Source organism: Thalassophryne amazonica, chromosome 14 (assembly GCF_902500255.1).
Source record: "Thalassophryne amazonica chromosome 14, fThaAma1.1, whole genome shotgun sequence".
Classification (NCBI taxonomy): domain Eukaryota; kingdom Metazoa; phylum Chordata; class Actinopteri; order Batrachoidiformes; family Batrachoididae; genus Thalassophryne; species Thalassophryne amazonica.
Window position 1 is genome coordinate 10,260,836 of NC_047116.1, and position 13,889 is coordinate 10,274,724.

Here is a 13,889-nt window from a genome sequence, read left to right on the forward strand (position 1 = left end):
TAGCGTTGATAACGTACACAGCAGACCTGTGCGAGTGTCATCTCACATCACGAGCAGATATCCAACAAAATGTTTGTGTGAAATATTTGCATAATTGATCAGGAGTTCTTAACCAACCGACTGCGCTCCTTTGTTTCCATGATGCTAACAGTAGCATATGTAGCATCACAGTGGCGTTTGACCTGCGAAACAGCATGCTAGGAAACATCATTGTGTTTTGACCCACATGTGTCAACATTCTGAATTATTTCCAGACAAGGTGAATTTTGTTTATATTAGCGATAAAAGATTGTGAATCCTGATCCTAAACATACGGGTTCAGGTCTCAAGGTGCTACTCCGGAAATACGGACTGAGTTGGGCAAGACGGCCTTCATGTTTTCAGCACCATCTGCTCGGAATCCTCTCCAGAAAACGCTCAAACTCCAGGATCCAGTTCCACCCACCCACTCAGTTTATTTAACCCGGTTTTATACACACACACACATGACTTCAATGGTAAAAATTGAAGGGGTCAATTTTTAACAACCCTGTTCATTAAAACATTGTTCACAATCACGCGAGTGCCTGAGAAAGACTGATTTGAAGAAAATGACTTAAGAAGGAATAAATTGGAGTTGACGGGGCGTTTGGCCCACAGGTTCCTCATTCATACACAGGCGTTTGTTTATCATCATTTTGTGGAAAAAGACATTTTCCCTGAGTGTCTGAGATGATTAGAGCTGTGAGACGCGCATATTTAATATGACTGGAGTGTAAAAAAAAGGTGAACTTGTCCTTTAAATGATGATTCTGACTGTAGTTCCAACATGAATCAGTAAATGTCTAAAATGTAAATGGCTTGTTGTAGGCTGGGGGGGGGGGGGGGGTGCAGAGATAGAATGCAGAGAGAGAGAGAGAGAGAGAGAGAGAGAGAGAGAGAGAGAGAGAGAGAGGAGGTGAGTGAGACAGAGGGAGGCAAGCTCAGACAGTCTGCGTGACAGAGACAGAAGCAGAAACAGGAGACAGGAGCTGCACCTAAAACAAGACTTCAAAAATTCAATGTTGTCTGCAGGATCGTCGACTCCCGGGATGCCCACGGTGCCGTTCAGCTGCCCAGCCTGAAAGGTAAGCCACCTGAGTCTGAGACCCTGGACATGCTGGCTGAGTCCTCACAGCTTCAGCCTGCATGCTTTAACATAGTAAAATATTCTTCTAAAAACGAGTCTTTATGCAACATGAAATAACACACGTTCTCCTAATTAGAGTGAATAATCCTGAAAAAAAGGTACAACTGCAGAAAATGTGCAGAAATTAAAAACTGATCCTTGTGAATATTGTGCAGGAGAGACAGAAACTGAACGGGACCAGAAATGTCAGCTGAATACGAGTCTTTTTATTTTAAATCTTAGGGGAAAAAAGCCATAACAAATCTGATCATAAAGACTTTCTTCCCTACTTTTTGACAGTCATCAATTCGTCATTAACTTTTTATCTGACTGGGTGTTGGCTGTAAATATTATCTAACTGTTTGATTTGCTTTTAGGCTAAGACGAGTTTACGATCCAAGGCTTCAGAGAAAAATGAAGATGATGTAATGTAACTTCTTGAATGCTGAAATGATTTGTTGATAAATTGATCAAAAAAATAAATGAATTAAAAAATAAAACAAAAATGCTGAAAATGAGACTGAGGTATTAATGGAGCACAAACACAAATATATCCAAGTCAAGCTTAATAAATGTGATGATTTTAGTATTTTGTTATTTATTTATTTTCTTATTATTTACTTATTAATTATTTAATTTTTTAAATTAATTATTTTTGATTTTGATTTTCTCTATTTTCTGCACTTCAAAATTTCTTGATTAATTAAAAAAAAAATAATTAAGGTCTGGCATTTTATTTTTCAAACTTAATTGCACCAAGCAGTCAGACAAAAATGTCCAAGATTGATGATAAGAATAATTACGTCCACCCAACAACAGAAGAGGGCGGAGGTTACATGATCGTAACCTTTTGTTTGTCTGTAAAATCTCAAGATGTAACAGGCAGATTTAGATCTTTGTGAAGAGACACTTCTTTAGTCATGTGACGTGGATCAACTTCTAAAGTTTTCTTTTCCTTAATGCCTTAATTGTGTTAATGACAGATTACTTTAATTTCTTTAGAAACCACTTTATGATGTCATAAAGATCAGGATATGTGGCTGCTTTCCTCCATGGCAGATTCAGTAATCGTGTTTAATCAGCAGTTTAATTTCGTGACGATTAAACTGATGATGGAAATATGCAGTTACTTTCACAGAGGAGGGACGAGGAGGAAGGGATCGGCCCTTTTTTTTTCCTGTTTACTGAAGTTAAAAGTTAAATAACTTCAGTTCCTAATTGTTGTGGAACTTCATGGAGAGATGGTCTTTGTGTCAGTAAAGAGCAGAAAAAAATCTGCCTCTCCTTTTGGCTTATTTTATCACTTCAGTTTCTTTCACGTTGCAAGTTTGATCACGCTTTGATGTGATTAGGAGCTGTCTCACTTTATGACATCATAAAGGTCTGACTCCTGTTCACCTGCAGCCCCTGGTCCAATTTTTAATTGTTATTTATGTTGGTATTGATTAATATGGGACCCGTGCCTATAACCATCTGCAATATCTAACAGTATTTGTCAGTTAATCTTTCACTCAGCGCATCCTGAAGATCCGGTGCACATTCCTCTTTTATTGCTCCGTGTGCACCGACGATGCTTGCAATTAAGACGCACAATGTTTGTTTTGTCTCCGCTGGGTTTAGCAATCAGGCGCTGACAGCGAGGCTGGAAGGAGCCAATGGAGCTCTTAGCACGCGCGTGCACGTGGTGGGTGCTCCCACGTGAGCGTGCACGCGCGTATGATGGGGTTGGCCTGTTGTGTTGGAGCCTGAGGCTGCTGGCTGATGCTGGAAGGAGACACTGATGGATATAATAGACTCTGTGGTAGGTAGGAGGAGGAGAGGAGGAGGAGAGGAGGAGGTGAGGAGCTATCACTTCCACTGAAGTGAGCAACAGAGGTGTCTGTGTGAGAGAGAAAGAGGAGCGTTTAAAATGAAAATGAAAAAAACAAAACAAGATGTCTGTAAAAAGAGTGAGAGCAAGCAAAAGAAAAACAAATGAGACCGGAAGCCAGTCGGAACGACGGGCAAATTGGAGAAACAGAAAGAAAGTGAGATGTGTGAGAGAGAGACAAAGAGGAGCTGGAGGAGGTGAGAGTGACAGAGCGACTGACACGAGGGAGGAAAGAAAACTGTGATGCAAACATCAAACTGCACTTGATGTCAGTGATCCAGAAACACTTTGTTACAGGAACTAAAGGCTAAAGTGTTTTTCTCTGAGGATCAAAGTGGCCTTTGAACTTTTCAGGAGAAGAACAAAAGGCTGGGAGCAGGACGAGGCGACTCACCAAAAGGGTGTAAATGTACTGGTTTTATTTTAAAAATGCATAATATTGCGAAAAGGTTGACAATAATTATCTTGACATTGACTAATATATCTTAATGCTGTATGAGAAAACCTCCGCCCAGGTCCAACACTCTGGTGTTTATATAGTCTGTGTTGACATTTTCCTTTCTTTAATCCTGATCCCTGACCTTTGATCCTGTTCACTGACCCTTCATCCTGGTTTTTCATCCCAATCACTCATCCTTTTTCTTTGCCATTGATCCCGATTGCTGAGTTTAGACCCTGATTGCTGAGCTTTGATCCTGATTGTGCTTCTTTGATCCAAACTTTGATCTGATTATTGATCAAGACCCAAATCCTCTAGTCCAAGGCTTTGACCCCCTCCAATAAAGAAGAAAAAAATATGGAGGCAAAGGACATTTGCTTTTTTATCCAAAATGTTGTAAATTATGAAAGTAACTTCAAAAACAGCAGTTCTGTCAGTACCAAACGTGGCAGGATGGATGTGTTTTGGGACTTCCCTGCCCTTCCCTGCACTAACACAGAGCAGCAAAAAGAACCAAAACAAACCCCCTGAGAGTGTAGAGAACTGAGCAGGCATCAGTGACAACAAACATGAAGTTGATCAAGTCAGAGCCAGCGATGGAGGAGGAGCTGGGGTGGAGGCAGGCGCAAACAGGCTTGCAGCACGGCGGTGTGTGGGCAGGTGAAAACAGTTTAAGTAGGGCGTCCGAAACAAGCCAGACAATGAACAGATAGCAGGAAATCAGCTGAGCAACCAGCTGATAACTGTGGACAGCTTGAGGTGGTGTCCCGGGCTTGAACCTACACTGTGGTCAGAGTGGCTCCAGTAAAAAAATAGTCTTCTGTATTGTCCGGGTTGTTGATGTACCTAAAAGTTATTTGACATTTTGACAAAAATTCCCGGTGATTATCTTCCGAAGCCTGAAAGCCAGCGATGACCGTGAAGAACCTACAGCACTGTTTCTGTTCAACTTCAAACCCCCACAAAACTGTTTTTGTTCCACTAGATTCAAACTTTTATGCAGATTTGTACTAAATCCTACAATATTTTTGTCAGTATCCATATCTGCCCCTAGATCCAGATCCAAGTCCATAATATGTTCAGTTTTTCCTCGGCTCAGCCTTCAACCCTCCACAAAGTTCTATGACGATCAGCCTGGTAGTTTTTGTCCAGTCATGGTGACAAACAGCAAACATTCCACTTGAGGAAGCTCATTGGGATAAGGAAACGGGATACCACCTTATATACACCATACCACCAAAACAACAGGCGACAAATTTGTCAAACCATAACTAACAATGTATTGAAGTCGCTAAAATATCTTTTTCCCCCTTTTCCAACTACAATATTTGACCATCAGCAGTAAAGAAATTGAAACAAAGGAGCTAGCTTGTTAGCTTTCCAAAGCTGGCTTCCTAGCACAAGGCCCGGGTGGGCTTTCCAAAATTAACAGTAAAAATAAAAAAAATTCAACGCACTTGGAGACAAATTTCAGACGCTTTGTACACACGATGGACATCAGGAAGGCTTCTACAGAAATGGACGGGTAAATGGTTGTCATGGCTACGCACACGTACGCTATGTGGAAATGTGGCATTACTTCTTATTTCATTGTGATAATTTGTGAAGTTGTATTACAACTAAAAATTGAAAAAGAATCTCAGATTGAACATGTGTTTTGGGCGCACCGGCTTCCCAAAATATCAAAAATAAAAAAAAAGGTTTCACGACCAAAGGTTGGTAACATGCACGCAGCGACAGAAGCCCCACGTCGTGCCGAGACTGATGGTGTGAGCTAGCAAGGCTAAGCTGAGTATGTGTGTGGTGAGGGTTAATAAGCCTCTCGTCATCTGTCTGTTGTCAAAAATATTTTGAGTATCAAATATCAAACAGTACCTGAGTGTTGTTACATGCCGTGCGCGGCGGCTTTGCATGTGCGCGTCTGTGTGTCGTGTCTGATTTTCATCTTGTGTGCCGAGGCCCATTATGAGCATGTTTATTTGTGGTGTCGGAGCTCCGAGCGCCGGTTCGTGATGTTTCACCGCTGCAGGAATGTATTTCTGACAAATGGACGCTCCATGTGGACCGCAGGCTGGCGAGCTGATCCGTGATGCCGACCTGCTCGATGAGCGTGTGACGGATCTCTGCGGCCCAGAGAAATCTGGTCCGGTGTGATAAAACAAACACCACTCCTTCACTCACTCTTTGGAGCACCTCAGGCTCGGAGCTGAATGGAGGATTGATCTGGTTTCATCCTGGTGTTTTTTGATAAAGGATGGAGAGAAAAACCCCGGGCTTGGCTTCAATCAGAGCTGAGTTAAAGCCAGAACCTGAGCCACCACTGCACCAAGACACACAAGAGTGAAAGGTCAAATGTCACTGGACCATAGGTTGATGTGTTGGACTTCATTGGGAAGACAGATATTTCTGTAGACCATGCAGATCCAGAAGAATCAGTCGATGTGGATCGTTTATTACAGTGGTGGATATGAGTGAGAGGACACGTCCTCTGTGTCCTACGTTAGGACTAGACATCAGAGTCCTCTGTGTCATACATAAGGAGTGGACATCTGAGTCTTCTGTATCTTACATTAGGATTGTACCTCTGAGTGATCAGCATCTTATATTCAGACTGGTCACCTTTTCCCTCAGGGGTCTTACATTCAGTCTGGACATCCAAGTCCTTGGTGTCTTACATTAGGACTAGACATCCATTTACTCTGTGTCTTGCATTAGGATGGGTCATCTGAGTCCTTGCTGTCTTACATTAGGACTCCAGGTCTGAGCCATCTGCGTCTTACATTCAGACTGGTCACCTTTTCCCTCAGCGGTCTAAGATTGGGTTCGGACAGCTGAGTTCTCAGTGTCTTACATTAGGACCGGACAAAACCTGACAAATGTGCCATCAGTGTCTTACATTAGGAGTAGACATTTGAGTCCATGGTGTCTTACATTAGGATTCGACCTCCGAGTACTTACAGTCAGACAGGGCACCTTTGCCCTTCAGGGTCTTACATTAGGACTAGTCCTCTGAGATCTAAGGTGTCTCACATCCAAGGCTGGGTAGGATTACTTTGAAAGAATACACGTAGATTACATGTATGTACATACATTTAGATTACTTGTAATCTGATTACTTTTGGATTACATTTCAAAGTAATCCTACCCAACCCTGCTCACATCATAACTGGATCTCTGATCTTCTGTGTCTTACATTAGGATCGAACCTCCAAGTACTTGGCATCTTACATTCAGACTGGTTACTCTTGTCCTTGAGGGTCTTACATAAGGACTAGACCTCTGAGGTCTTGGGTGTCTTATATCATAACTGGATCTCTGGATTTCGTTTTGTAAATTGTTTTGTAAATTGTGTTGGTAGCATGGCTCAAGCAATCTGGTCTGCTTGAGGTTTCTTCCTCAAATCATCAGAGTGAGTTTTTCCTTACCACTGTTGCCTGTGTTCTCGCTCTGGGGGTTAGTAAGGTTAGACCTTACTTGTATGAAGTGCCTTGAGGCAACTTTGTTGTGATTTGGCGCTATATAGATGAAAATAAATTGAAATCTCTGAGTCCTCTGTGTCTTGCATTAGGAATGATTCTCCGAGTGCTTGCTGTCTTACATTCAGGCTGGGAACCTTTACCCTCAAGGTTCTTACATTATGACTGGACCTCCGAGTCCTCTGTCTTGCATTAGGAATGAACCTCTGAGTACTTGGCGTCTCACATTCAAATGGGGCACCTTTGCCCCCGCGGGTCTTACATTAGGACGGACCTCTGGTATTTTTGGTGTTTTACATTAGGACTTCTGTGTCCTTGGTGTCTTTTCCTTTGTCTCTACAGCTCCTCTCCTTCGGAGAAGCCTGAATTGTAAAGCTATCGGAAGCTTAGCTCGGCCTCACGCAGCTGCCTATGATTGGCTGGACTCTGCTCTCAAATCCTCACTGTTTGTCTTATCTTTACTGAGAGGATATATTTAGTGAGGAGCTTAGCTTTTAGGAGGTTGCCGCTCGGGGAGGCTAACGGAGGGCCAGCGACGATGCGTATGTGACGAGTTGGTTTGGCGTCAGGAAACAGTCAGAGAGCTCGGCGCTCCGCGTGCCTGACTGTTGTCTGCTCTGGGGGTCCGAACACAGTCAGGAATCTGCCCTCTAGTTTATTAAAAGCTGCTGAAACAATAGAAGGAGGAGAGCAAGACAAGAGAGGACAGGAAAACAGAGAAAGAAGGAATGAAGGGAAGGGAGGAAAGCAAACAAGGAAGGAAGAAAGTGTGGAAAGGAAAGGGAGGAAATAAGACCACTTGTGAAATCATCCACCAGGGCAAAAACTGATAAAAAGTGAAAGTGAAAATAATTCTTGTGGTAAATTTTTCTCAGTTAAAAGATGTCAAAGTCAATATTTATTTTTGTATTTGTCATAATTGTGTGATATAAACACTGTAATAAAAATAGAATTTTTGACTTTCTGAGTCACAACATCCATCCATTTTCTATACCCCCCCACCCACTCCAGTTCAGGGTCACGGAGGCGCTGGAGCCTAATAAAAGTTATACATTTAAAATCAAAATTATGACAAGTTGAAAAAAAATCAACTTACTATAAAAAAAGGAAAAATCAGATATTTTATAAACATTTTGGCAGAAGTCAGTCAGATACGATAAAAGGTCAAAAATTCATCTTGTTAAAGTTATAGTTATTGTGAAATCCCAAACTTTCAACTTTCTTAAGAGTGAAAATTGTGACCTTTAAAGTTTTAATTATGAAAATTTTTTAACAGTTTAAATAGTTTTAACTTTTGTCATATTTAGGAATTTTTACAGATTTATAATCATTTTTAATTTTTTTAAAATCTCATAATTATAATGTTTTCACTTCAGATGCCTTAGTTATTTCCAACTTAAAATCTTAAGAAGATGCCATATAATTAAATAAAACTTATTTGTTGATCTGTTTTACTCAAAATTTGACTTTATATCCTGTAATTTGATATACTGTGAGAATGATTGTTTTTTGTTTTATGAAATGGATCATTATCTGGATCTGGACCAAATTACACCCGGTTACAGACAGACAGTCATGGGATCCTGAACACTCACCTTTTATCCTCATCATCACCTTGGTCCTTATTGTTCAGCATCTGACTGCTGACCTGTTATCCTGACCTTTGATCCTCATTGCCCATCTTTGACCCTGATCACTGATCTTTGATCCTCATCGCTCATCTTGACCCTGATCACTGATCCTCACTGAGTACAGTGGCTTCCATCATCTATAAAAGGAAGATGTTCAGATCCACCAGTAGTTTTTCTAGAGCTGCCCACCCGTCTAAAGGGGGCCTTAGTCATAGAGGTGACCAAGAACACTGGTCCTCATTCCTCGCCTTTCATCCTCATTGTGTTATGTGGGCCGCTGAAGAGGAGGTACTGCTGGCCCACCACCACCAGAGGGCGCCCTGCTTGGAGTGCGGGCTCCAAGCACGAGAGGGCGCCAGACCCAGAAGAAGTGACAGCTGTCACTCATCACACCAGCTGTCACTCATTCACACCACCTACATAAGCCGGACTGCAACTCCACCTCCCCGCCGAGAAATCAACTACCGAAGAGGTAATTTTCTCTGCTGACTCAAATCGTTGAGTAATTATCTGAACTTCTTTTGCAGCCGTTATCCTGTTGTGTCTGCCTTATCTGTGGGATTGGCGTTTGGTGTGATCAGCGACGGCTTCATTTCACACTCCAATCAGATAAGTGGTAACAGGAGCTGCTAGTGTGTTCCTACTTGGAGGTGGAGGTTCTCCCTCCTAACTGTGTACAGACTGTGGGATTACTGAGTGTGCGAATTCACACTCATTCATCCTGTCTTTGTTTCTGCCAGCAGTACCAGGGTCGACAGCCGAAGACAGAGGCCACCTGGGGACTCGGGACTTGGCGGCTCCGGTGTTCTTCAGGCTGTTGGTGGTGGAAGCCGTGTGGGACGCGGCTCATCTCTCGTCGGGGGTCTTCTATCTTCGAGCCTGCCCACACGTCACCTGGTGTTAATTGTCTATTTATATTTTGTGTGAATTTAGTTGTGTGTTGTCACAACATTAAATTGTTACTCTTTGGCCTATTCATTGTCCGTTCCTTTACGCCCCCTGTTGCGGGTCCGTGCTACGACACCTTCCCAACAGGATTTCTCGGCCATTCGTCATGGATTCCGAGGGGCGTCAACCCGAGCTTGAACGGCCAATGGAAGAGCCAGGAGCGCAGGCGTCAGCGGGAGGCATGTTGAGTAAGCTGCAGCAGATCTTAACCGCCTTCACGGCTCGGCTGGATTTGGTGACCGAGCAGAATGTTCTCCTTAACCGGAGGGTGGAGGCTCTCACCGCCAGGGTGGAAGCGCGCGATCAGGGCGCTGCTGCAGCCACTCCTCTTGCTGGTCCTGGGCCCATAACAGACGTTCCACTGGTCGTTCAACGACCCCCCCCACCGTCCCCTAAAGCATACATAAGCCCTCCGGAGCCGTACGGAGGCTGTGTCGAGACGTGCGCAGACTTCCTCATGCAGTGTTCGCTCGTCTTTTCACAGCGTCCTGTCATGTACGAGTCAGACGCCAGCCGGGGGGCTTATGTTATTAATCTGCTTCGAGGAGAGGCACGCGCCTGGGCTACGGCGCTTTGGGAGCAGAATTCACGGCTCCTAACGTCTTATGCTGGGTTTGTACGGGAGTTCAAACAAGTTTTTGACCATCCCAACAGAGGCGAGACCGCTTCGAAGGGGCGTCGCAGCGCAGCCGAGTATGCAGTCGACTTCCGCATCGCGGCAGCGAGGTCCGGCTGGAATAACATTGCGCTCCGCGCCGGCTTCGTAAATAGACTGTCTCCGGTCCTGAAGGAGCACCTGCTGGCTATGGAGGAACCGCGGGATTTTGACGGGCTTGTCGATTTGGTTATACGCTTAGACAACCGTTTGAATGAGCATCGTCGGGAGCAGGCCGGGGGGCGTGACTGGGCACGAGCCGTCCCTCCCCCTTCCAGTTCCGAAAAGGTGACGTCGTCCCCACGCTTCACTGCCAGAGGGCTCCGTGTGGCTACAGCTCCCCCTGCTGAGGAGGCTATGGACACGAGCAGGGCCAAAGTAAAGACAAACGTCAGACAAAGGAGGCTGGCCCGCAGGGAGTGTTTTGTCTGCGGATCTTGTGAGCATATGCAGAAGGACTGCCCCAAATGGTCAAACTACAACGCCCGTCCTTAGAAACTGGGCTAAGGGTGGGCCATAACACGCACACGGGGAAACCCCGCAAATCTGCACGAATCCCAGTAATGATCCTTTGTGGGGATCTAACCCTTCACGCCCCAGCACTGGTAGACACGGGGTCGGAAGGGAATCTGCTGGATAGCAGATGGGCAAAGGAAGTAGGGCTCCCCCTGGTGGCTCTGCCGTCACCATTGCAGGTGCGAGCACTAGATGACACCCTGCTTCCGTTAATCACACATCAGACACAGCCTGTGACCTTGGTTGTGTCTGGAAATCACAGGGAGGAGATCGTGTTCCATGTAACACCCTCTACCTCCCGAGTGATTTTGGGATTTCCGTGGATGGTGAAGCACAATCCCCGGATAGATTGGCCATCCGGGGTTGTGACGCAGTGGAGCGAAACCTGCCACCGGGAGTGTTTAGGATCCTCGGTTCCTCCCGGCATGACGGCTGATGAGGAGGTTAAAGTCCCCCCCAATCTATCGGCGGTGCCAAAGGAGTACCACGATCTCGCTGACGTCTTCAGCAAAGATCTGGCGCTCTCTCTTCCCCCGCACCGACCGTACGATTGTGCCATCGATTTGGTCCCGGGCGCTGAGTACCCGTCCAGTAGGTTGTACAACCTCTCACGTCCGGAACGCGAATCAATGGAGACCTACATCCGGGACTCTTTAGCTCCCGGGCTGATCCGGAACTCCACCTCCCCGATGGGTGCTGGTTTCTTTTTTGTGGGCAAAAAGGACGGCGGACTCCATCCATGCATTGATTACAGAGGGCTGAACGAGATCACGGTTCGCAACCGATACCCGTTACCTCTGTTGGATTCAGTGTTCACGCCCCTGCATGGAGCCCAAATTTTCACGAAGTTAGATCTTAGAAATGCATACCACCTGGTTCGGATCCGGAAGGGAAACGAATGGAAGACGGCATTTAACACCCCGTTAGGTCACTTTGAGTACCTGGTCATGCCGTTCAACCTCACTAACGCCCCCGCGACGTTCCAAGCTTTGGTAAATGACGTCTTGCGGGACTTCCTGCATCGGTTCGTCTTCGTATATCTGGACGATATACTCATCTTTTCCCCGGACCCTGAGACCCATGTCCAGCATGTACGTCAGGTCCTACAGCGGTTGTTGGAGAACCGGCTGTTTGTGAAGGGCGAGAAGTGCGAGTTCCACCGCACTTCTTTGTCCTTCTTGGGGTTCATCATCTCCTCCAACTCCATCGCCCCTGATCCGGCCAAGGTTGCGGCGGTGAGAGATTGGCCCCAACCAACAAGCCGCAGGAAACTGCAACAGTTCCTCGGCTTTGCAAATTTCTACAGGAGGTTCATTAAAGGCTACAGTCAGCTAGTTAGCCCCCTGACTGCCCTGACCTCCACCAAGGTCCCCTTCACCTGGTCGGATTGGTGCGAAGCCGCGTTCAAGGAGTTGAAACGCCGGTTCTCGACTGCACCAGTTCTGGTGCAGCCTGATCCTGATCGCCAGTACATAGTGGAAGTGGACGCCTCTGACTCAGGGATAGGAGCCGTGCTGTCCCAGAGCGTGGAGGCTGATAAGGTTCTCCATCCTTGTGCCTATTTTTCCCGCAGGTTGACCCCAGCTGAACGGAACTATGACGTCGGCAATCGGGAGCTCCTCGCGGTGAAGGAGGCTCTTGAAGAGTGGAGACACCTGCTGGAGGGGGTGTCGTTGCCTTTCATGGTTTTCACGGACCATCGGAACCTGGAGTACATCCGGACCGCCAAGCGGCTGAACCCCAGGCAAGCCCGCTGGTCTCTGTTCTTCGGGCGCTTTGACTTCTGGATCACATACCGCCCCGGGACCAAAAACCAAAAATCGGATGCGTTGTCCCGGGTGCACGAAGAAGAAGCCAAGGCGGGGCTGTCGAACCCCATCGAGACCATCATCCCCGAGTCCACTGTCGTGGCCTCCCTCACCTGGGACGTGGAGAAGACCGTCCGGGAGGCCCAGGCAAGGAGCCCGGACCCGGGGACCGGCCCCAAGAACAGAATGTACATCCCATCAGAGGCCAGAGCTGCTGTATTGGACTTCTGTCACGGATCCAAGCTCTCCTGTCATCCCGGAGTGCTGGCAGTGGTCCAGCAGCGCTTCTGGTGGGCGTCCCTGGAAACCGACGTTCGGGACTACATCCAGGCCTGTACCATCTGCGCCAGGGGCAAGGCAGACCATCGAAGGACCTCAGGACTCCTCCAACCCCTGCCGGTGCCTCACCGCCCCTGGTCTCACATCGGCCTGGACTTCATCATGGGCCTCCCGCCGTCCCAGGGCAATACCATCATTCTCACGATAGTGGACCGGTTCTCCAAGGCGGCCCACTTCGTGGCCCTCCCGAAGCTCCCGACGGCCCAGGAGACAGCAGACCTCCTGGTCCACCACGTCATGCGGCTGCATGGGATACCATCGGACATCGTATCAGATCGTGGTCTCCAGTTCTCTTCGCAAGTTTGGAGGAGTTTCTGTAAGGAGATGGGGGCCACCGTGAGCCTCTCGTCCGGGTACCACCCCCAGACAAACGGCCAGGCAGAGCGGGTTAACCAGGAGTTGGAGCAGGCCCTTTGCTGCGTCACCTCCGCGCACCCGGCGGACTGGAGTCACCATCTGGCCTGGATCGAGTATGCCCATAACAGCCAAGTCTCATCTGCTACCGGCCTCTCCCCTTTTGAGGCATGTTTGGGGTACCAGCCCCCATTGTTCCCGCTGGTGGAGGGAGAGGTCGGTGTGCCCTCGGTCCAGGCCCACCTCAGGAGGTGCCGCCGGGTGTGGCAGACCGCCCGCTCTGCCCTGTTAAAGGCCCGGATGAGGGCCAAGACCCATGCGGACCGCCGGCATTCCCCGGCCCCCACATACCAGCCCGGGCAGGAGGTGTGGCTTTCGACAAAGGACATCCCTCTCTGTGTGGACTCCCCGAAGTTGAAAGACAGATACATAGGACCATTCAAAATCCTCAAAATCATCAACCCGGCCGCAGTGAAGCTCCAACTCCCAGCTTCACTGCGGATCCACCCTGTATTCCATGTGTCCCGCCTCAAGCCACACCACACCTCGCCCCTCTGTACACCTGGACCTACGCCGCCTCCTGCCCGGCTCATTGACGGGGAGCCTGCTTGGACAGTCCGCAGGCTCCTGGACGTCCGTCGTAAGGGCCGGGGGTTCCAATATCTGGTGGACTGGGAGGGGTATGGACCTGAAGAACGCTCCTGGG

General features: G+C 47.4%; 1 protein-coding gene across 1 annotated transcript in view; it reads left to right on the forward strand.

The window, feature by feature from the left end:
* The first annotated feature begins 987 nt into the window (after positions 1-987).
* Positions 988-13,889, forward strand: part of ndp (norrin cystine knot growth factor NDP) — a 36,666-nt gene continuing 23,764 nt past the window's right edge. Inside the window, 1 exon segment of the mRNA XM_034187106.1 lies at positions 988-1,106. The gene's annotated coding sequence lies outside the window, so the exon portion shown is untranslated.